Raw genomic sequence first — 19,219 nt, 5'->3', positions numbered from 1 at the left:
TAAAACTCAATTTAATACTTCTGTTCGCATATTGCACAGTGATAATGCTAAAGAATACCTATGTAGTTCCTTCCAATCTTATATGTCACAAAATGGTATTCTCCATCAAACATCTTGTGTTGATACTCCTTCTCAAAATGGGGTTGCAGAAAGAAAGAATCGACATCTTCTTGAGGTTGGTAGGGCACTTTTATTCCAAATGAAGGTCCCTAAACATTTTTGGGCTGATGCTGTCTCTACTGCATGTTTTTTGATTAATCGCATGCCTTCTTCTGTGCTTAATGGTGCAATTCCTTATAATGTCTTGTTTCCCTCTAAACTTCTATTCCCCATTGAACCTCGTATTTTTGGTTGTACTTGTTTTGTTCGTGATGTTCGTCCACAGGTTTCCAAATTAGATCCAAAGTCCCTTCGTTGTGTTTTCCTTGGGTATTCTCGGCATCAAAAAGGGTATCGTTGTTCTCTCCCGATCTTGACCGTTATCTTATTTCTGCAGATGTCACATTTTTTGACAATATTCCATTTTTTCCTTCTTCTATATATAAGGGTGAGGGGGAGGATGATGACCTTTTAGTCTATGCTATCCGGCAAGTTCATAACTCTCCTGCTCCTGCTCATATTCCTGACCTTGCTCCTGCTCCTTCTCCAGTGTCTGCTGCTCCTATTCCCGCTCCTGCACCACCATCTACACACCCTCGTTTTGAACAAGTTTATTCCAGGAGACTAGGAACTCTTGACTCACTTCCTCCACCTGCCGTTTCAATAGAAGATCCGGTTCTCTCCACTCAACCTGAGCCTGTGCCATCCACTCCCCAGTCAGACCTTGACCTTCCCATTGCTCTTCGAAAAGGTAAACGCCAGTGTACCTACCCTATTTCCTCTTTTGTTAGTTATGATCATCTTTCTTCTTCATCTCGTTGTTTTGTAAGTAACTTAGACTCTGTCTCTATTCCTAAACCTGTTGTCCAAGCTTTGTCCCATCCTGGTTGGTGTGCAGTAATGAAAGAGGAGATGGCTGCCTTAGATACTAATGGTACTTGGGATCTTGTGCCTCTCCCGGCAGGTAAGAAAGCTATTGGTTGTAAGTGGGTTTTCACCATTAAAGTGAATCCTGATGGGACTGTTGCTCGTCTCAAGGCTCGATTAGTTGCAAAGGGCTATTCTCAGATCTATGGCCTAGATTATTCTGATACTTTTTCTCCTGTTGCCAAATTGTCTTCTGTTCGTTTATTTATTTCATTAGCAGCTACTTTTGACTGGCCTTTACATCAGCTGGACGTTAAGAACGCCTTTCTTCATGGGGATCTTCAGGAGGAAGTTTACATGGAGCAACCACCAGGCTTTGTTGCTCAGGGGGAGTCGGGTAAAGTGTGTAAACTTCGAAAATCTCTTTATGGCCTAAAACAGAGTCCTTGAGCTTGGTTTGGTAGATTTTGCAATGTGGTACATCAATTTGGCATGCAGAAGAGTACTTCTGATCATTCTGTATTTTTCAGAAGTACTAAGACTGGTTTGATTCTACTTGTGGTTTATGTTGATGACATTGTGATTACAGGGAGTGATTCAGCCGGCATTACATCACTCAAGTCATTTCTCCAGACCCAGTTCCAGACAAAAGACTTAGGATTGTTGAAGTATTTTTTGGGTATTGAAGTATCTAGGTGTAAGAGAGGCATCTTCTTATCTCAAAGGAAGTATGTCCTTGACTTACTGAAGGAAACTGGAAAGTTGGGTGCCAAGCCATGCAGTGCTCCAATGACTCCAAATTTGCAACTTTCAACTGGTGGTGAGCTATTTGATGATCCTGAGATGTATAGAAGGTTAGTGGGCAAATTGAATTATCTTACCGTAACACGTCCAGATATTGCTTACTCTGTGAGCATCTTGAGCCAGTTTATGTCTTCTCCTACTGTTATCCATTGGGAAGCTTTAGGACAAATTTTGTGCTACTTGAAAGGTAATCCAGGTCGTGGCCTGCTTTACAGTAATCATAGGCATTTGAACATTGAATGTTTTTCGGATGCGGATTGGGCAGGTTCGAAGGTTGATAGAAGATCAACTTCAGGATATTGTGTCTTTGTAGGTGGAAACTTGATATCATGGAGGAGCAAGAAACAAAATGTAGTCTCACGATCGAGTGCTGAATCAGAATATCGAGCTATGGCACAATCTGCTTGTGAATTAATTTGGATTCGTCAGTTATTAGAGGAAATTGGCTTCAAGTCATCCTTGCCTGCAAAGTTATGGTGTGATAATCAAGCTGCTCTTCACATTGCATCAAATCCAGTATTCCATGAACAAACAAAACATATCGAGATTGATTGTCATTTCATTCGCGAAAAGATACAACAGGGTGTTATCTCTACAGGACACGTTAAAACAAGTGAACAGTTAGAGGATATCTTTACAAAAGCTCTAAACGGACCCCGGGTTGACTATCTTTGTAACAAGTTAGGCATGATTAATATCTATGCTCCAACTTGAGGGGGAGTGTTAAGGATTAATTGTAAATAGAACTCTATTAGGAGTTAGATTCCTAATAGGTTTATAGTATCCTGTATGTGTATATATATATGTGTCCCTATTGATGAATCAAATACAGAAAAAATATTTTCCCACACTAAATCTACAAATATTATATAGATAAAAAAAATTAAAAGAGTGCAAAAAATAGTATATATCGAGCATAATCAATATGCAATACACGTCATAAAAAAAAACTACTACATGTAAAAGTACGAATGGGTGATGCCCTGCTCAGTTTAAATCTAAATAAAGGTATTTTAACTTTGATTGCTTATGTTAATTTTCTATTTAAATCTAAATTTTATTAGAAGTTTAATCAAATTCTAAATAGAAAATTTGTTAGTTTGATTGGCTAATAATTAAAATAAATTATATTCTATTTTGGTTATATTATTTTAATCAAAATTAATTAACTGAAATTTTTTTTGATTTAACCAAATTTAACCGTATTAATTTTTTAGCTGAACTTAATCGAACTGTTTTAATCGAATTAACTTTGATCATTAACCGAATCGAAGTTAAAGAAAATAAAAACTTAATTAACTGAAATTTAAGATTAATCGAAATAAAAATTAACCGAAGTTATTAATCACTATTTAATCAAAATAAAAACCAAAATATTTTTAATTTTATTATCTACTTAATCAAAATGACATAGTTTTGAGAGTTGGTTAATTTAATTAATCGGTTAAATTAAGTTTTAACCGAATTTTTAACCGATAACCGAAATTTTAATTTTGTTTAATCGACTTTTAATCGAACATTTATTCCCTGAATTGAATTGGCTAATCCCTAGTAATTTGAGATTGCAAAACACTAACTATATTTGTACAAATATATAAGAGATGTTAATTAGTCCAACAACTATAGGAAGTTATATAGTCTATTATGAATTAGGAAGTGATAAAATCTATAATATATATAAATTTTTTATCCAATAAAATTTATATTTAAATAAAAATTATTATATAAAAAACTCAATTAGGAATCTCAATATATTTATATTTAATTAAATATTTTTTTTGATTTTCATATTAATCAATTATTTAGTCCCAATTCATATGAAATATATTTTCATCCAAAGTTTTATAATCTACTATATTTTACGTGTATTAATTGTCAAATTAAAATCACTTCTTTGAATATTGGTATAGGTAACTTTTCTATGCTCTTGATTTGATTATTTTTATGAATTTTATTTTGTTGTAATTAAAGTTCGATAGAGGGAACCAAAATATTTGGTTATTAGTTTCTAATCCTATAAACACGAAATTCCGGTAACCAATTATCTACCATTTCCAATAATCCATCGAGAACCCTTTTGAATTAAATTGAAACAATGTAAATTCTTATAACACAAACCCCGTTTGATTTGGATAAACATAGTTGCTTCCATCGAGCTCAATGAATCTTTCTTTCATTGACTGGATGACAGCTTTTAAAAGTACATCTTTCCCTGCTTTTGAGAGCCTAGAATATAAAAATTTCCAGTCAAAAATATTGTATATCTTTTATAAATATTTTAACCACCTAACAACTTTATACTTATCTATTTTGTAGCCTAATATATTAGGCTGCAGTAGAATTTATATGTAGCCTAATATATTATAAAATAAGTCTAGAAATATTATAAAGGAGCACGCAAATCAAATATATACCTTTTTTATGTTTTACTTTCTCTCTAATACTTCTCAATCTCCTTCTTCTCTTTATATCCCTTGTGTTTTCCTTAGGATTAATGATATCTGCGTATACATCACCAATTCAAATTAATGATTTTTTGAAATCTATATATTTCTAGAGGCCCATTTTGACAATTGAGAAACTAGTCTGACAATCCCTTCGCAGTCTCTTGATTTCAATATTGCTTGGACCAGTGGTCCAATAATCAATCTTGCACTAGCTGGAACAAACCTTAAAATATCTGCTCCCAAATAGCGGAGGAAAATCATGTCAAGTACTCTAGTACGGTGAATTAGATCTTTAAGGTCATGAGACAATCCATTGTCAACAACCAGAAGATGCAATAGGAGTTTCGGTAAGACATGTGCACGCAAATGTAACAGCAGTTGAAGAGTATTGAGATCCTCAAAAGTCCTGAATTTTGGTATACTTTAGGTTTCAACTAAGTTGAGTCAAAATCAGACGATACCTAGCCAAACAAAAATCTACATGGAATATTAAACTAGACAATAACTTCCCTGCTTACTTTTTTTAAAAAAATTATAAGGCTAATGACATTTTTCCTTGTCAATTGTTCTAAAAATTTATTTGCACACTTGACTGAATTATTTTCTTGTGTAAGTATCTCAAATAATTATTGGAAGTAAAATTATTACCATTACATTAATTTTTTTTTCTGAAAAAAAACATTTAAGCGAAATTGAATTCCCATTAATTTTTTTTTTTTTTAGAAAAAATATGAAATGCTGGAACTTTGGCTAGGACTGTAAATCGTTGGAATCAAAACTAATGGTTTAAGAGCCAATTTAAGTGGTTTAATAAACTGACAACCGATGGATCATCAAACTAGCGATACCTACCAAATATAAACCTTTAGCATAATTTATACTTAACATACATCCAAATAAACTCCAAACATCATTTTAACTAGAGGCAAATCCAGAAAAGCTAATAAGTGGAAGCAATTCATGAAGTAATCATTCAGTGGAATAAATGCATATTAACATAATTATCTGTAATCTATACTATATATAAATGCGGAAATAGGAGAGAATAATGACATTTTCAATATTGCTCTTAATGAGATTTAGAATATGGTAAATAACCTTATTCATAGCCAATTAAAAAATTACATTTTATTAGTTGATTTGATGTAATTTATAAAAATTATTTTTAAATAAATACACATGGATAATTAAGAATTTCAAAATTTTTTTTGAAGGAAAGAGTTTCAAAATTTTAAGTTTTATATTTTTTTAAAATTTATTTTTAATAAATATATATGATAATGATACATTTGAAAATTTTATGTTTTATTTTTAAAATTTTTGATTATATTTTGATTATAATTTAAAATATTTTATTTAGGAAAGAGATAAAAAGAGAATAAAGTATATTCTTTTTTATGTTCGTATAATTTGATTGGATACATTTTTTAAGAAATAAATTTTTAAATAAAATATACATAATATTTTATTTAGAAGAGAGATAAAAAAGAAAAAATATTTTTTTATGGTAGTAGAGAAAATTGAGAGTTTGTTTGGAAGGATAGAACATTTTTTTATATAATCTTGTTTTATTGATTAATTAACTTATTTATTTACTTTAAATTTACAACTTAGAACAGTAGAGAAATAAAATACTTGAATAAACTCATTGACAGACCATTATTAGATCCTAACATGATTTGCTTTGTAATTTTCATTTATTGACTTGGCTTTAATGCTCTTTTTTGTCAATCAACATTAAATTTCATTAAATTATGTCTTTCCAATTGAAGAAGGGGTTGATTTTTCAAATTCAAATTGGTAATTTTTTTAATATAATTTATTTTTTATTATATGTTGAGTTCTGAAAAGAGATTTATTCTTCATAATTATTTTTTTTATTTTTTATCTTTCATTACTAAATTAATTTTTAACTACTATCACTTTAATTTAGTAATAGAGTTATATTTTGATGATTAAGCATTTTTAATTTTCTTAATATTTTTCTTTTATATTTTAAATCTGTTTAACTTGAAAGGAAATAGTGTTTGTAAAACTGAAAAAAAAACTAGAACTATATATTTTTATTTTGGATCACTTCCTGGAGTTTAAAAAATTTGTATGTATGTGCATATATTCTTTTCTCTAATGTACTGGGTAAGTAATACTGCCACTAGAACCATAGTGATTACCACTATCAATTCAAATCATCTGCTCATATTTTTTACATAGCAGTAAAAACTAATTTATTATTATTTTTCATTATATTTGTACATAGATATTGATTTGGGATTGATGATAGAGGGTTGGAGATTAAGTGATAGCTTGGTTTTCTTATTGGGCACCTATTAGCATTTTAAGGATATGCATTTATAAATTAGGGACTAAAAGATTAGGTTTAGAATGAGGTTGAAGTTTATTTTCGGACCACTTTCATTTTATAAAAATAAATTAAGTACATAAAAAATAGTATTAAAAATACGAATGGATGAGAAATATTGGCTTCCTAAATCCCCCTGCCAAGTTTATATTGACAAAAATATCATTATTATTGAGGACTTTAATTTTATTAGTTGAAAAATAAAGGTGGTTGAATAAAGTCCTCCACATCCATTTGGTATTCCATTTAGTTTTCCATGAGCTCCCCATAATCATTCAGATTTACAGATCTTAACTCTATAATACTTTGACCTAAGTAAATTGTTACGGTCAACATTTTGTAGAGAAATCACTCAATAAAGGAGTTCGTTAAGATAGTGATATTTGAAATACAAGAGAAATGCGCTTATCTATTTTCTTCTAACTGAGTACCTTTGACTTGGAATGTAGTGACCTTTTCCTCTGTTATGTATTGTCCTTATCACTTATGTCTTTAATTTCCTGTTAATTTCAAAATTCGAAGATGAGTTTCTCTAAGGCGGAAAGATTGAAACGAACCAAAATTTTATTTTCTAAATTTGATCTAATTTAATTTAATTTTAAATGCCATGTAAAAATCGTCTCTTCGAATTAAATGATTTTGATCTTGTTGATTTGTTCAAACTAAATAAAAACCCAAATCACTCAAACTCAAATCCTTTGAACCCAAACCAACTTCTTAAGGAAGTCTCACAAAACCCAAAAACAAAAGGTAAATAATAAATAAACAAATAGTAGTTATAATTTTATTTAACCTAAAACTACTTCTCAGTTAAGTTGTTAGTAGTATAATAATAATAATAAATATTTTTTATCCTAAAATTGCTACCCAGATCCCACGAATTCCCCACCCCTTTATCTTTCTTTTCTTTTTGGGAAAATTATTTTCGGGTCCTTGAGATTTTACAAAATACATGACTTTGTCCTCACCATTTACACAAATTATTCCGCAATCCCTCATGTATGACTCCATCTGACTTTTTGGTCCTTCCGTAAAAACAAAAACATTTTTTCTGTTAATTTCACTTACACAGCAATCAAAATCATTTCTTTCAATATTGGTATAGGTAACTATTCTGCCCCTTGATTTGATTATTTTTATGAATTCTATTTTGTTGTAATTTATTATAGTATATATAAAAGTTCGACAAAAAGATTATGTGGTACTATATTCTTTCAACATTCCTTTTTTTTGCTTTTTTTTGCAAATTTTCTAATTTTTTAATTAACTTTTGAATATTTATTTACCTATATCTAATCTAATGTATACCTATATCTAAAATTTTAAATAATTAATACTTTGACGATGATAACTGTTGTTGTAAGCAAATTCAATCAACGACAAATGTGAATCCCAGTTTCCTTTAAAATCTAAAACACACATTCTAAGCATGTCTTCCAAGTTTTGTATAGTTTGTTCCGATTGTCCATCCATTTGAGGATGAAAAGTCGTGTTGAAATCAGGTCTGGTACCCAAAGTTGCTTGTACGGCCTTCTATAAATTGGGGGTGAACTAGGTCCCTCTATTAGAGATAATTGAGACAGGATTCCATGTAATTTCACGATCTCTGAAGTATATAGAGCTCTGCTAACTTATTAGCCGTGCATTTAGTTCTAACTGGTAGGAAGTGAGCTGATTTGGTGAGTCGATCTACTATAACCCACACAGAGTCATACCCCTTCCAGGTTTTGGGTAGACCTGTAACGAAATCCATAGTGATCCTTTCCCACCTCCATTCCGACAAAGGCAATTCTTGTGTCTATCCCGGCGGTTTGATGTTTGGCCTTTACTTGTTGACAAGTAAGACATTTAGATACAAACTCAGTCATATCCTTCTTCATTCTGTGCCACCAATAATTGTCCTTCAACCCTTGATACATTTTGGTGGTTTCATGATATACATTGTAAGCAGCGTAATGAGCTTTATTCATAATATCCTTCCTAAGATCTTCTACATCTGGTACACACAATCTAGTGCCTTTTTTGCAAATTCCATTACTATCGATTATGAAGTCACTAAATCCACCTATAGCCACTTCTTGCATAATTCTTTGCAACTGAGGATCACATGGTTGTGCAACCTTGACCTTGTTTAGCAAAAACGGTCCAATTCTAAATAAGTATAATTAGGATGGGAAACCTCTAACCTAAGGCCCTCATAAAACATTTCATTTGGCTCGCGCACTAATGGTCTTCTTTCTACAGTAATGCTACTCAAACTTACCATGGACTTTTGGCTCAAAGCATTTAAAACTACATTGGCTTTCCGTGAATGATACTGAATCTTACAATCATAATCTTTAAGATACTCCATCCATTGTCTTTGCCTCAAATTTGAATCTCGTTGGTCAAATATGTACTTTAAGCTTTTATGATCTATGAAAATCTCACAAGTGACACCATATAAATAGTGCCTCCATATCTCAAAAGCAAATATGATTGTTGCCATTTCCAAATCATAGTTTCATTCATGTTTATTTAATTGCCTTGAAGCATAGGCAATCACTCTACCATGTTGCATTAATACCCAAACTAACCTTATTCTGGAGGCATCGCAAAATACAGTATAAACTTCTGAACCTGATGGTAAGGCTAATACTAGAGCAGTGGTTAGGCATTCATTAAACTTTTGAAAGCTTGCTTCACATCCTTTAATCTAAACAAATTTTTCATTCTTCTGGGTCAACTTGGTCAAAGGAGCCGCAATTCGAGAGAATTTTTGCACAAGTAAAGGGTAATATCCTGCTAGACCTAAAAAACTACGTATTTCTATAACCGTAGTAGGCTTATGCCAGTTGGTAACCGCTTCGATCTTCTTGGGATCAACCATTAGACCGTCTTTGAAGATTATGCGTCCCAAAAAGTTCACACTTTCTAACCAAAATTCACAGTTGGAGAGCTTTGCATAAAGCTTGTATTCCCACAAGGTCTGCAACACCATTCTCAAATGTTTGAGAATGCTTTACTTTACCTTTAGAATAAATCAATGGGTCATCGATAAAGACAATCACGAACCAATATAAGTATGGCTTGAATACTCGATTCATTAAATCCATGAAAGTTGTAGGAGCATTGGTAAGTCAAAAGGACATGACCAAAAACTCATAATGGTCGTATCTGGTTCCAAAAGCTATTTTAGGAATATCTTGCTCATGAATCTTCAATTGATGATAGCCTGATCTCATATTGATCTTGGAGAAGCAAGTGGCTTCTTGAAGTTGATAGAATAAATCATCAATTCTCGGGAGCAGATATGTGTTCTTCACAGTCACCTTGTTAAGTTGTCTGTAATCGATGCATAAATGCAAAGTTTCACCCTTTTTCTTTACAAAATGAACTGGAGCACCCCAAGGTGATGTACTTGGCCTAATGAAACCTTTATCGAGCAATTCTTGAATTTGGATTTTGAGTTCTTTCAACTTTGTAGGTGCCATCTTATAAGGAGACATGAAGATAGGTTCTGTTCCAAGAGCAATGTCGACACATGATTCAATTTCCCTATCAGGAGGTAATCCTGGTAGTTCTTTTAGAAAGACATCTGGAAATTCTTTCACAATAGGTCTATCTTCTAATTTAGTTGTGCCTATATTGGTATCCCTTATTAATGTTATATATCCTTCGTAGCCTTTCCTTAGCATTTTCCTAGCACTGATAGCAGATATCAAGCCATAAGAAGTAGTCTCCTTATCTACTTTATAAGTAAACTTCGCATCTCCAAGCAATTTAAAAGCTACTTCTTTACTTAAACACTTCATATTAGCACTATGTCTCGCTAACCAATTCAAAGTCCATTGCATCTAAAAGAATTAAGTCTGCAGCTAATTCCCATCCTTCTATCCTAACTGGACAACCCAAATAAATGCAATCCGTTATTACCAGATCACTTAATGGGGTGATAATAAAAAGTGGCTCATCTAACCTCTCTGACATCCTATCAATCTTCCATGCAAAATATAGAGATATAAATAAATGCATAGCACCTGGGTCAATCAAAGCTCGTGCTTCAAGAGAGCATATAATAAGAGTACCTACAACTACGACATTGGAAGCTTGAGTATCTCCCTAAGTCAGATAAAACACTCGAGCCTGAGTTCCAGTAGCTTGAGGAGTAGTTTGAACAATCCCTAGTAGTCTACCTCTATTAAAGTTGCCCTAATTTTGTTGACCAGAGAATCAAGATCTAGAACCATTAGAAGCATTCGGGAAAGATGGCCTAGCGACGCTGCCTGACGAAGATTGTGTAAGAACTCACTATATTGGAAAACGTGGGCAATCTCTAGCAAAATGTCCAGATTCGTGACACCTAAAAGATGTTCCTAATTGATACAGATTCGCTACCACTCAACCATGGAGCTCAAGGAAGAATGGAGAACAACAAAGGAGATCCGTTGGTGCTTCCTAGTGGACCAATTACAAGAAGCATACAAAGAGATATGGGGCAGCCATGTCCCTATATGTTCAAGACCAAGTTACACAAGAGCTTCATGATCTTGCTTTCAACAAGTGTTATGTTGAACTTGAAGGCACACCTAGGCTTCTTACATTGTTGGAGGCATATGTTGATGGTGTAGCACGCTCTGGCCGTACTAGAGCCTAACTTTGGCGTAATGACTTAGCCCATTTATGTTAGTTTTGAGTTGTAATGTTGTTAATGGGTTGGGCCACCAATAAATTGGGCCACCCTTTTATTTTTATCCTTATTTGGTTTGGATTAATTATTCCTTATTTAATTATTCATTATCCTTAGTTTGTTTGGATTAGTTAATCTTTATCCTTAATTGGTTTAGATTAGTTATTCCTTATCCTTAATTTGTTAAGATTAGTTATTCTTATCCTTAGTTGGTTTAGATTAGTTAATCATTATCCTTAATTTGTTTGGATTTGTTATTCTAAATCCTTTAAGGATCAGGCTTTTAGATCTAGTATAAATAGCTTTATTATGTTGTTAAACAAATCATTCAATGAATTAATAAATCTTCAGATTTATTCATGCTTTTGGCGTGTTCTTTGATTAGAGTGATTGTGTTTGCTTTCCTCTAATTGCATCAAGAATTAAGGTAAACTTATCAATTTACTTGTGGCATTTATCTTATTCTTCTTTACTCTATTATTGGTGTTCTTGCTTCTTTTAAGCTTTGGATGCCATAGAGGGGGAGTTTAGTTTGATCTTTGAAGCTATTTCAATCTTGTCATAGAGTTCTTGGAATTAATTTCCATAGGGTTCCGCATCACCAATCCAAAATTACAAGCTCCTTTATGTATTCTCCCACATATAGGACAAGCTGCGTTGCTACAGCTGGTACTTTTGAACCTAAAGCTATGTCCTCTACTACCGCTTCCAGAATTTTGGGTCACACTTTGACTAAAGCTTTTTCTATCTCTTCTACCTTTAAACTTCTTCTTACCACTGAATGTCGAGTCAACAGGAAAAGTCCCACCTGAAGTTTGAATAACAATACTCCTAGATGGAGCAAAAAGTCTACCCGATCTCCTTTTCTAGTATCCATTTGTCTGGCAAAATCAACCACTAAGTCAAAGTCTTGACTCTTTTTTTGGGAGAAAAGAGAAAAGTACAGAGGATTCAGCCCATTGATGAATCTGTATATCTTAGTGTCCTCATCAGGTATAGTGTTCTAGGCATATTTAATAAGATCGAGGAACTTGGTAGCGTAATCGTCCACCGACATTCCCCTTGGGCCAAAAGTTCAAATTCTCTTGCCTTAAATCTCTTCATCCCTTCTGGTATAAAACTAACAATAAACGTCATAGAGAACTGGTTCCATGTCATCCTCGTTAGAGCTGGTTGGATGTTATCTCTAAACCAAGTGTCTGTCATCCCTTCCATTCGACGTCCGGCAAAAGTGATAGCTCACTTATCAGTGCAATTTAGGTCATTGCAAAATTCCCTAGTCCTTGGCTAGAAAGAAGTATGGGTCTTCAACGCCTGTAAACTTAGGCGGCTTAAGCTTAATAAACCTCTTACATATGGCCTCCGCAATTGCTACAGGAACTGCTAGTGGAACTGGTGGTATGGGTGTTGCACAGGTGGTGGTATTGATTGTGGTGCAGGAGGAGGAGATACTTGTTGTGCTTACTGGTTCTAGAAGAACTGTTGCTGTTGCACAACAAAATTGTTAACGGCAGCAATGACTTGCTGTAAACCTGTCATAAACCTATCAGCTAGAGGAACATTATCGTTTTCATTCCCCTGTGTTCATTCTGATCATCCATATTCTGGACTTCCTTGTTCCTAGCTGGCCTACCCCTACCCCGTCTAGGCGGTGCAGGAGACTCTGTAGATTAAAAGCATTTGGTCCTGATTAACAGTTGCTCTTCTTGGAGAACTCACCATATTGGGGCAAGAAAGTTTAGATATTCATAATATAATAAATATCACAACACTTATCATATATCATGGCATCCTAATCCTATCACTAACATGTTTCTAATAACAATTAAGTTGAATCATAAAAGAGGCAAGGAAAACCATTTTCAAGACGTGACGGGAACTTAAAAAGAGTCTGCAGTTACTTTCTAAAGACTCTAGGATTTTTGCTCTGATACCACCTTCGTCACGACCTGTTTCCATGGGTCGAACCGACACTAGAATCTAGGTATGCATAAGGCCATCAAGACCCGTAGTAAGCCTAAGAATCACTAAGCCCAAATTCCAGGCCCTATTAAGAATTCACCTGTTCGTATATCAAGAGCATTTTAAAGGCCCATATATTTTATAATCATACATCTTATGAATCCCAAGTCCATATTCTTAATAAAGTATACAAGCGCCATGATCCATATAAATTCCAGAAGTAATGATAAAATAAATACAAATATTATATTCGACTCAGAGCATGTAAATATAATCAATAATCATAATCGGGCCCATCCATGGCACCATCAAACCATATTGTCATAATATATGGACTTGTTCATTCATAAGGACCAACAAAAATTTTAAGTTTATTACAAAAATATTTGAGTAGCTAACTTCCCCATTCATACCCAATTAGTTTAAATCAATAACTATTTCTACTTATTTATAAAATTCCTATACTTAGAATAATATTCTAAAAATTCTACCGAAAATTAGCAGGGTTTCCCGTAAAGTTCGACTTTTCCCCTAATAAAATATCCACAAATCTCATGAAAAAATAAAGCCCATCCATCGGACAATATTCACACCAATAAAACTTGTCCGCCGTTAATAATATTCGTCAAAATCTCATCCTTAATATCCAACCAAACATTTTGATTTAAACAATGTCAATATCCAATAAAATTTACATTTCCAACTTCAAATACGTATATATCAAATACTTCAATGACCGTGGATTCTAAACTAATAATTAAGTACAACTTGTTAACATAAATATTATATACCACAAAGCTTAATTTTATTTTAAAAAGTGATAAAATATTCTACTTATATATAAACCTATCTAAAAAATTTAAATCTTATTATTTCATTGTACCTAATTTGATAATTAATCATATAAGTTTGCTGAGATCACAAAATCTACCTATAAGTCACGTTTCTGCAATTTTTCGGCTTAAAAGCCGAATTTCCAAATTTGAATGGAATAATTGGTCGAAGGTCAAACAAGCTCAGATTTCAAAACTAATTATATATCTATAATCTACACAAGAAGGGAAATATTCTGTCTCTTTGGAGTTCCGGTCACTGGAACCACTGTCGACCACCGGCACCACCGCCGTACACTGTGGCCGAAGTGGTGGCCACCAAAATGATCCAGAATTCACGTAGAGTCTTAATTTGATATTAATTTCTACTAATTAAATCAATTTAACCTAAACTTTCAAATTTAATCATTTTAATCCCTATGTTTTAAATCCTTCAAAACTCATTCAAGGATCAAATTAATTAAAAAAGAACTAACTAAGAGTAATGGGGATTGATTTCCAACTAACCTAAGTGAAAAGGAGTCGCCGAAAATCGTTGAGCTCGCCGAAAAATAAAACTCACCCGCATGAAGTCGAGTTTACAACACAAAGCGACAGCTCGAGCTAATTAAGAGAGAACGAGAGAGAGAAACAATTTAGCTCCTTTTCCATCACCGGTAATCCTTTTTTCTGACTGGCAGGAGTAGTTTTTCGGTGAAATGAAGAGAGTATGTGTTGTTGTCGTGAAAGAGAAAGGAGTTGAAAAGGAAATAAAGAAAATAAAAGAAAAGAAAGAAGAGAATAATAAAGAAAGAAAGAATCGGTGAAATGGGGAGGGTCACGTGGGTCTTGGGTAGTCTAGGTCCTTCTTTTCTTTATTATTTTTTTGTAAACTTCATTAGAAAGTTGATTTGGTTTTTTAGAAAGAGTTTGGAATATTTGGGTTTCACTTGATTTATTTGAATTGACCCAGTTAAAATAATTTGATTCAAAAGATATTATTTATGTACCTTTTAAAATTAAATTTAATTTGATTAGTTTCGAAAATAAAATTGCGGTCATTTCATAAGTAGAACAAACAATAATTGTAGATAATTATTTTTGTAAAAAATTACAAATGATTTTAGTACCTTATTAAAATTTTCAAAAATTTAAAATTTTATATTAGTTCTGATATAATATATAATATGTGATTTTAAAAAAATATAAATAAATTTAAGTCAAAAACTAGAATTAATTAGAAGTCACAAGATATTATTTATATGGTTCAATTTATATAATTAGATTTCAAAGAAGTGAGATATTTTATAAGTAAAATATTTAAGTTATTATATAATTTAATTTTATTAATTAAAAATTATTCTATTAAGAAGATAATTGGGATTTCATGTATATATAATATAATTTCAATTGCATAAATACATGATACATGTTTTAACAATAAAATAAATAAAAATTTATAATTATTTATCACAATTTTAAAAATTTATTTTTAGCAAATAAAATTTGACATATTAGATAATTATTTTATCTTTAAAACTTTTATTTTTATAACTGTGTTGAAAAGAGTAATTTTTTTATTTACACAATTAAATAGTAACATTATATTTTTTTTATTTGAGTATTGTGAGAGGGAATTCGAACCCGAATCTATTGCCGGTTCGTATATGAACTTACCAATAGGTTGTGCTTTGGTGTGCAATAGTAACATTATATTTAATAATGAAATAAATATTTTATTTTTGACAACCTATTATATACGTAATAAGTTATTAGAGCCATTTTGAATCTAATAGTTTATATTTAACTACTTTAAATCTAATGGTAAAAATAGTTTCTGCATTAATAGAGAATTTTAAAATATGCATGGTAGTTTCACCCATTAATCATTTTCAATGACTTTCTTCCGTGGTTGTTTTCTTTTCTTTTTTTTTTTTTTGTTGCTTTTCAATCCCCTAGGTTTTGATTTTTTTTTTAAATTACTCTATTTATTTATTTATTTATTTGTATATAATTATTATAACATATGATAATAGCAACTTCAATCCAAATATACGATTGCCTCTTCTTCAACCGAGGTAACATTAACTCTTCGATCTCTTTTTTTCATATTTTTTAATTTTTTTTGTGTAATTTTTATGGTTTTCTTTTTCTTTTTATGTGCATCCCGTGACTTTTTTCTCTTTAACCTTTATTTCTTTAATACTATCTTATTTGTGTCATCGATTATATGTATCGTATATGAGTAAGTGCAGATATGAGAAATATCATATTGATGGATATGAAGAGGAAAGAAAAGCTAACTGTAAATCAATTTATATATAGTTTTAAACTTATTAGTATATTTTTAGCAAATCATAAAAAATTGTAAATTTTTTTATTCATGCTTTATATTCATATATATGTAAATGTTAATTATTATTTTAATTCATGTAATTATTATTATAGATTGAATTGTTTAATTTTTTTTGTCTCCATTCATTTATAATAATTGTCCATTTTTACATCTACTAATTTTTAATCACGTGCATTGCACGTTGTTGTTGCTCGTTGTCTATACTCGTTAATTCTTTATAATATAATAATTTCTTTATAATATAATAATAGCCTAAATGTTTATAATGTTAGAGTATAATTTAATATTATTTTAGATAAAAATAAATACAATGGTTAATTTATATTAGCTTATATAATAATTACAATATATACTTATTTTTAGAATTTTTCATTACATATTTGTAAAATTTAACAACTAAACTCAAAAAAAATCTAAAAAGGCAAAATATATATCATTAATAATATAAATCTTTTAACATATGTCTTCACATCTTGATTTTAGTTCCATAAAGAAGACAATTAAACAATGACTAAGAAAATAAACTATAAAAAACTTATTACCTCATAAGTAACTAGACTATGTTTAATCTCCATAGCTTGAATTTGTGATGCCTCAAAAAAGAACAAACTATCATCTGCAAACAACAAGTGAGATAACGAAGGAGCAGCTCTCGAGACTCTACAGCCTTGGATGCGACCTTTGTTTTTAGACCTACTAAATAGCTTTGACAGTCCTTCAACACAGAGTATAAATAAACAGGGAGATAATGGACAACCTTGCCTCATCCCCTTTTTGGGATAATTGGGCCAACCTCATCCACATTCACTCCAACCCAGTATTTAATAGAGGAAACACACAACATGATCAAGCAAACCCAGCGCTGGCTAAAACCCAATCCTTGGATAACAGCCTGTAGATAGCACCAATTAACTCTGTCATAGGCTTTAGAAATATCTACTTTCAGTGCGCAAGCTCCTTATCGACCTTTCATTCTTGTTTGCATAAAGTGGATTAGCTTGAAAGCAACTAACACATTATCTGAAATTAACCGGCCCAGGACAAAAGCTGACTGAGATAATGAAATAAGATTAGGTAGAATGGTCTTCAGCCTGTTCGCCAGAACCTTAGCAAATACTTTGTAAACTACATTACAAAGTGAAATAGGTCGAAAATCCTTCACTGCCTCTGGTTCCTCTACTTTCAGAATCAACATAGTTAAGGTATCATTTAAATTATCCTGAAATACACCTGCATTGAACCAGTCTCGACAACCTGGAACAACATTATGACCTACAATATCCCAAAACCTCTAGTAGAATCTAGGATTTAGTCCATCCATCCCTGGGCTTTTATCCGCATGCATTTGTTTCACTGCCAACTTAATCTCATCCACTGAAATATCTCCATGTAGCATAGTATTATCATTGTCCGAAACCAAAGGAGAAAATAAACCCACAACAGGACTTAAGTCGACATCTCCTGCCTCAAAAAGATTAACAAAATAATCACTTACCATACCTGTCAACAAATTGCTGTCGTTTATCCACTCGCCAGTAGCATCCTTCAGCCGAAAAATCTGCTTAGATTTCTTCTTTTTTTTAGCAATGGCATGGAAGTATCTAGAGTTCATATCCCCATATTTCAACCAAAGGGATTTCGCTCTTTGAGACCAGAAGACCTCTTCACGGTGCAAAACATCATCAAGCTTACGTTGCACATCTTCAAACTGTTCACTATTACCATTGAACCGAAGATTCTCAAGCCGCACAGTCAACTGCTTTGCATCCTGTCTAAACTGAAGCTTGAGTCTTCTACCCCAGCTCTGTAAACAGTCTCCACAAACCTTTATCTTCCCCGTTACATCAATGCCATCATAATTAGTCGAACTCTCTCTAACCACAACATCCACATCAGATTCCTCTAGCCAAATATTCTCAAACCGAAAACGTTGATGCCTTTGATTTTTGATTCTTGGAGAAGTAAGAATTAAAAGAGGAGAGTGATCAGACTTACTTGAGACTAGGTTCTGAACCTGATAATTAGGAAAGTGATTCTACCAAAAGACGTTTCCCAAAGCTCCGTCCAATCTTTCCTCCACCCGATGTTGACCTCTACCGTGAGCCCAAGCAAAAGGTAACCCGACATTCCCAAATCAACCAGACCATAGTCCGCCACAGTAAACCCTGTAATAAACATGAAGGATGAGGAATACGCCCTTTGTTTTCTTCAACGAAGATTAGGTCATTAAAATCTCCACAAATTAGCCAGGGAAGATTTTCCAACCTAGCTAAGGAGTGACGAATATTCCATGAAACTTGCCTACGGTATCTTTCCGGCATTCCATAAAAGCCAGTAAGGCACCAAATAAAACCTTCAGTTGCAACAATTTTCATATCAATAAAATTTGGAGAATAACGTATAGCTTCTAAACTAACTTGAGAATTCCACAAAATGGCTAAACCACCACTGTGTCCCACAGCATCCACAGCAAAACAACAATCATAATGAAATCTGCATCAGGCTGTTCAATTTTATTCAAACCAAATAAAGTTTCAGATAAAAAAATAACAGTTGGCTTATGACATCGAATAAGTGCATTAAGTGCATTTACTGCTCGAGGGTCGCCAAATCCTTGACAGTTCCAACAAAGAATATTCATGGTTGTGGGTGGGCCTGGGTCTCAGGTCCCACCGGAATAAGGAATAACATCTGAATGAACTCCAAGTACTTCATTAAGAGAGTCATCCACAACCTCCATATTTGTTACTACAGAGTTATGCAAAATAATCACATTGTCAACCCTGGCCATTTTTTTGCCTTCTGCCACAAGCATCGTTTCATCTTCATTTAAATTCTGGTCCA

Source organism: Jatropha curcas, chromosome 3, assembly GCF_041381405.1.
Source record: "Jatropha curcas cultivar XTBG-Jc1 chromosome 3, XTBG_Jcur_1.0, whole genome shotgun sequence".
Taxonomy (NCBI): Eukaryota; Viridiplantae; Streptophyta; class Magnoliopsida; order Malpighiales; family Euphorbiaceae; genus Jatropha; species Jatropha curcas.
This window is presented reverse-complemented; position numbering follows the sequence as displayed.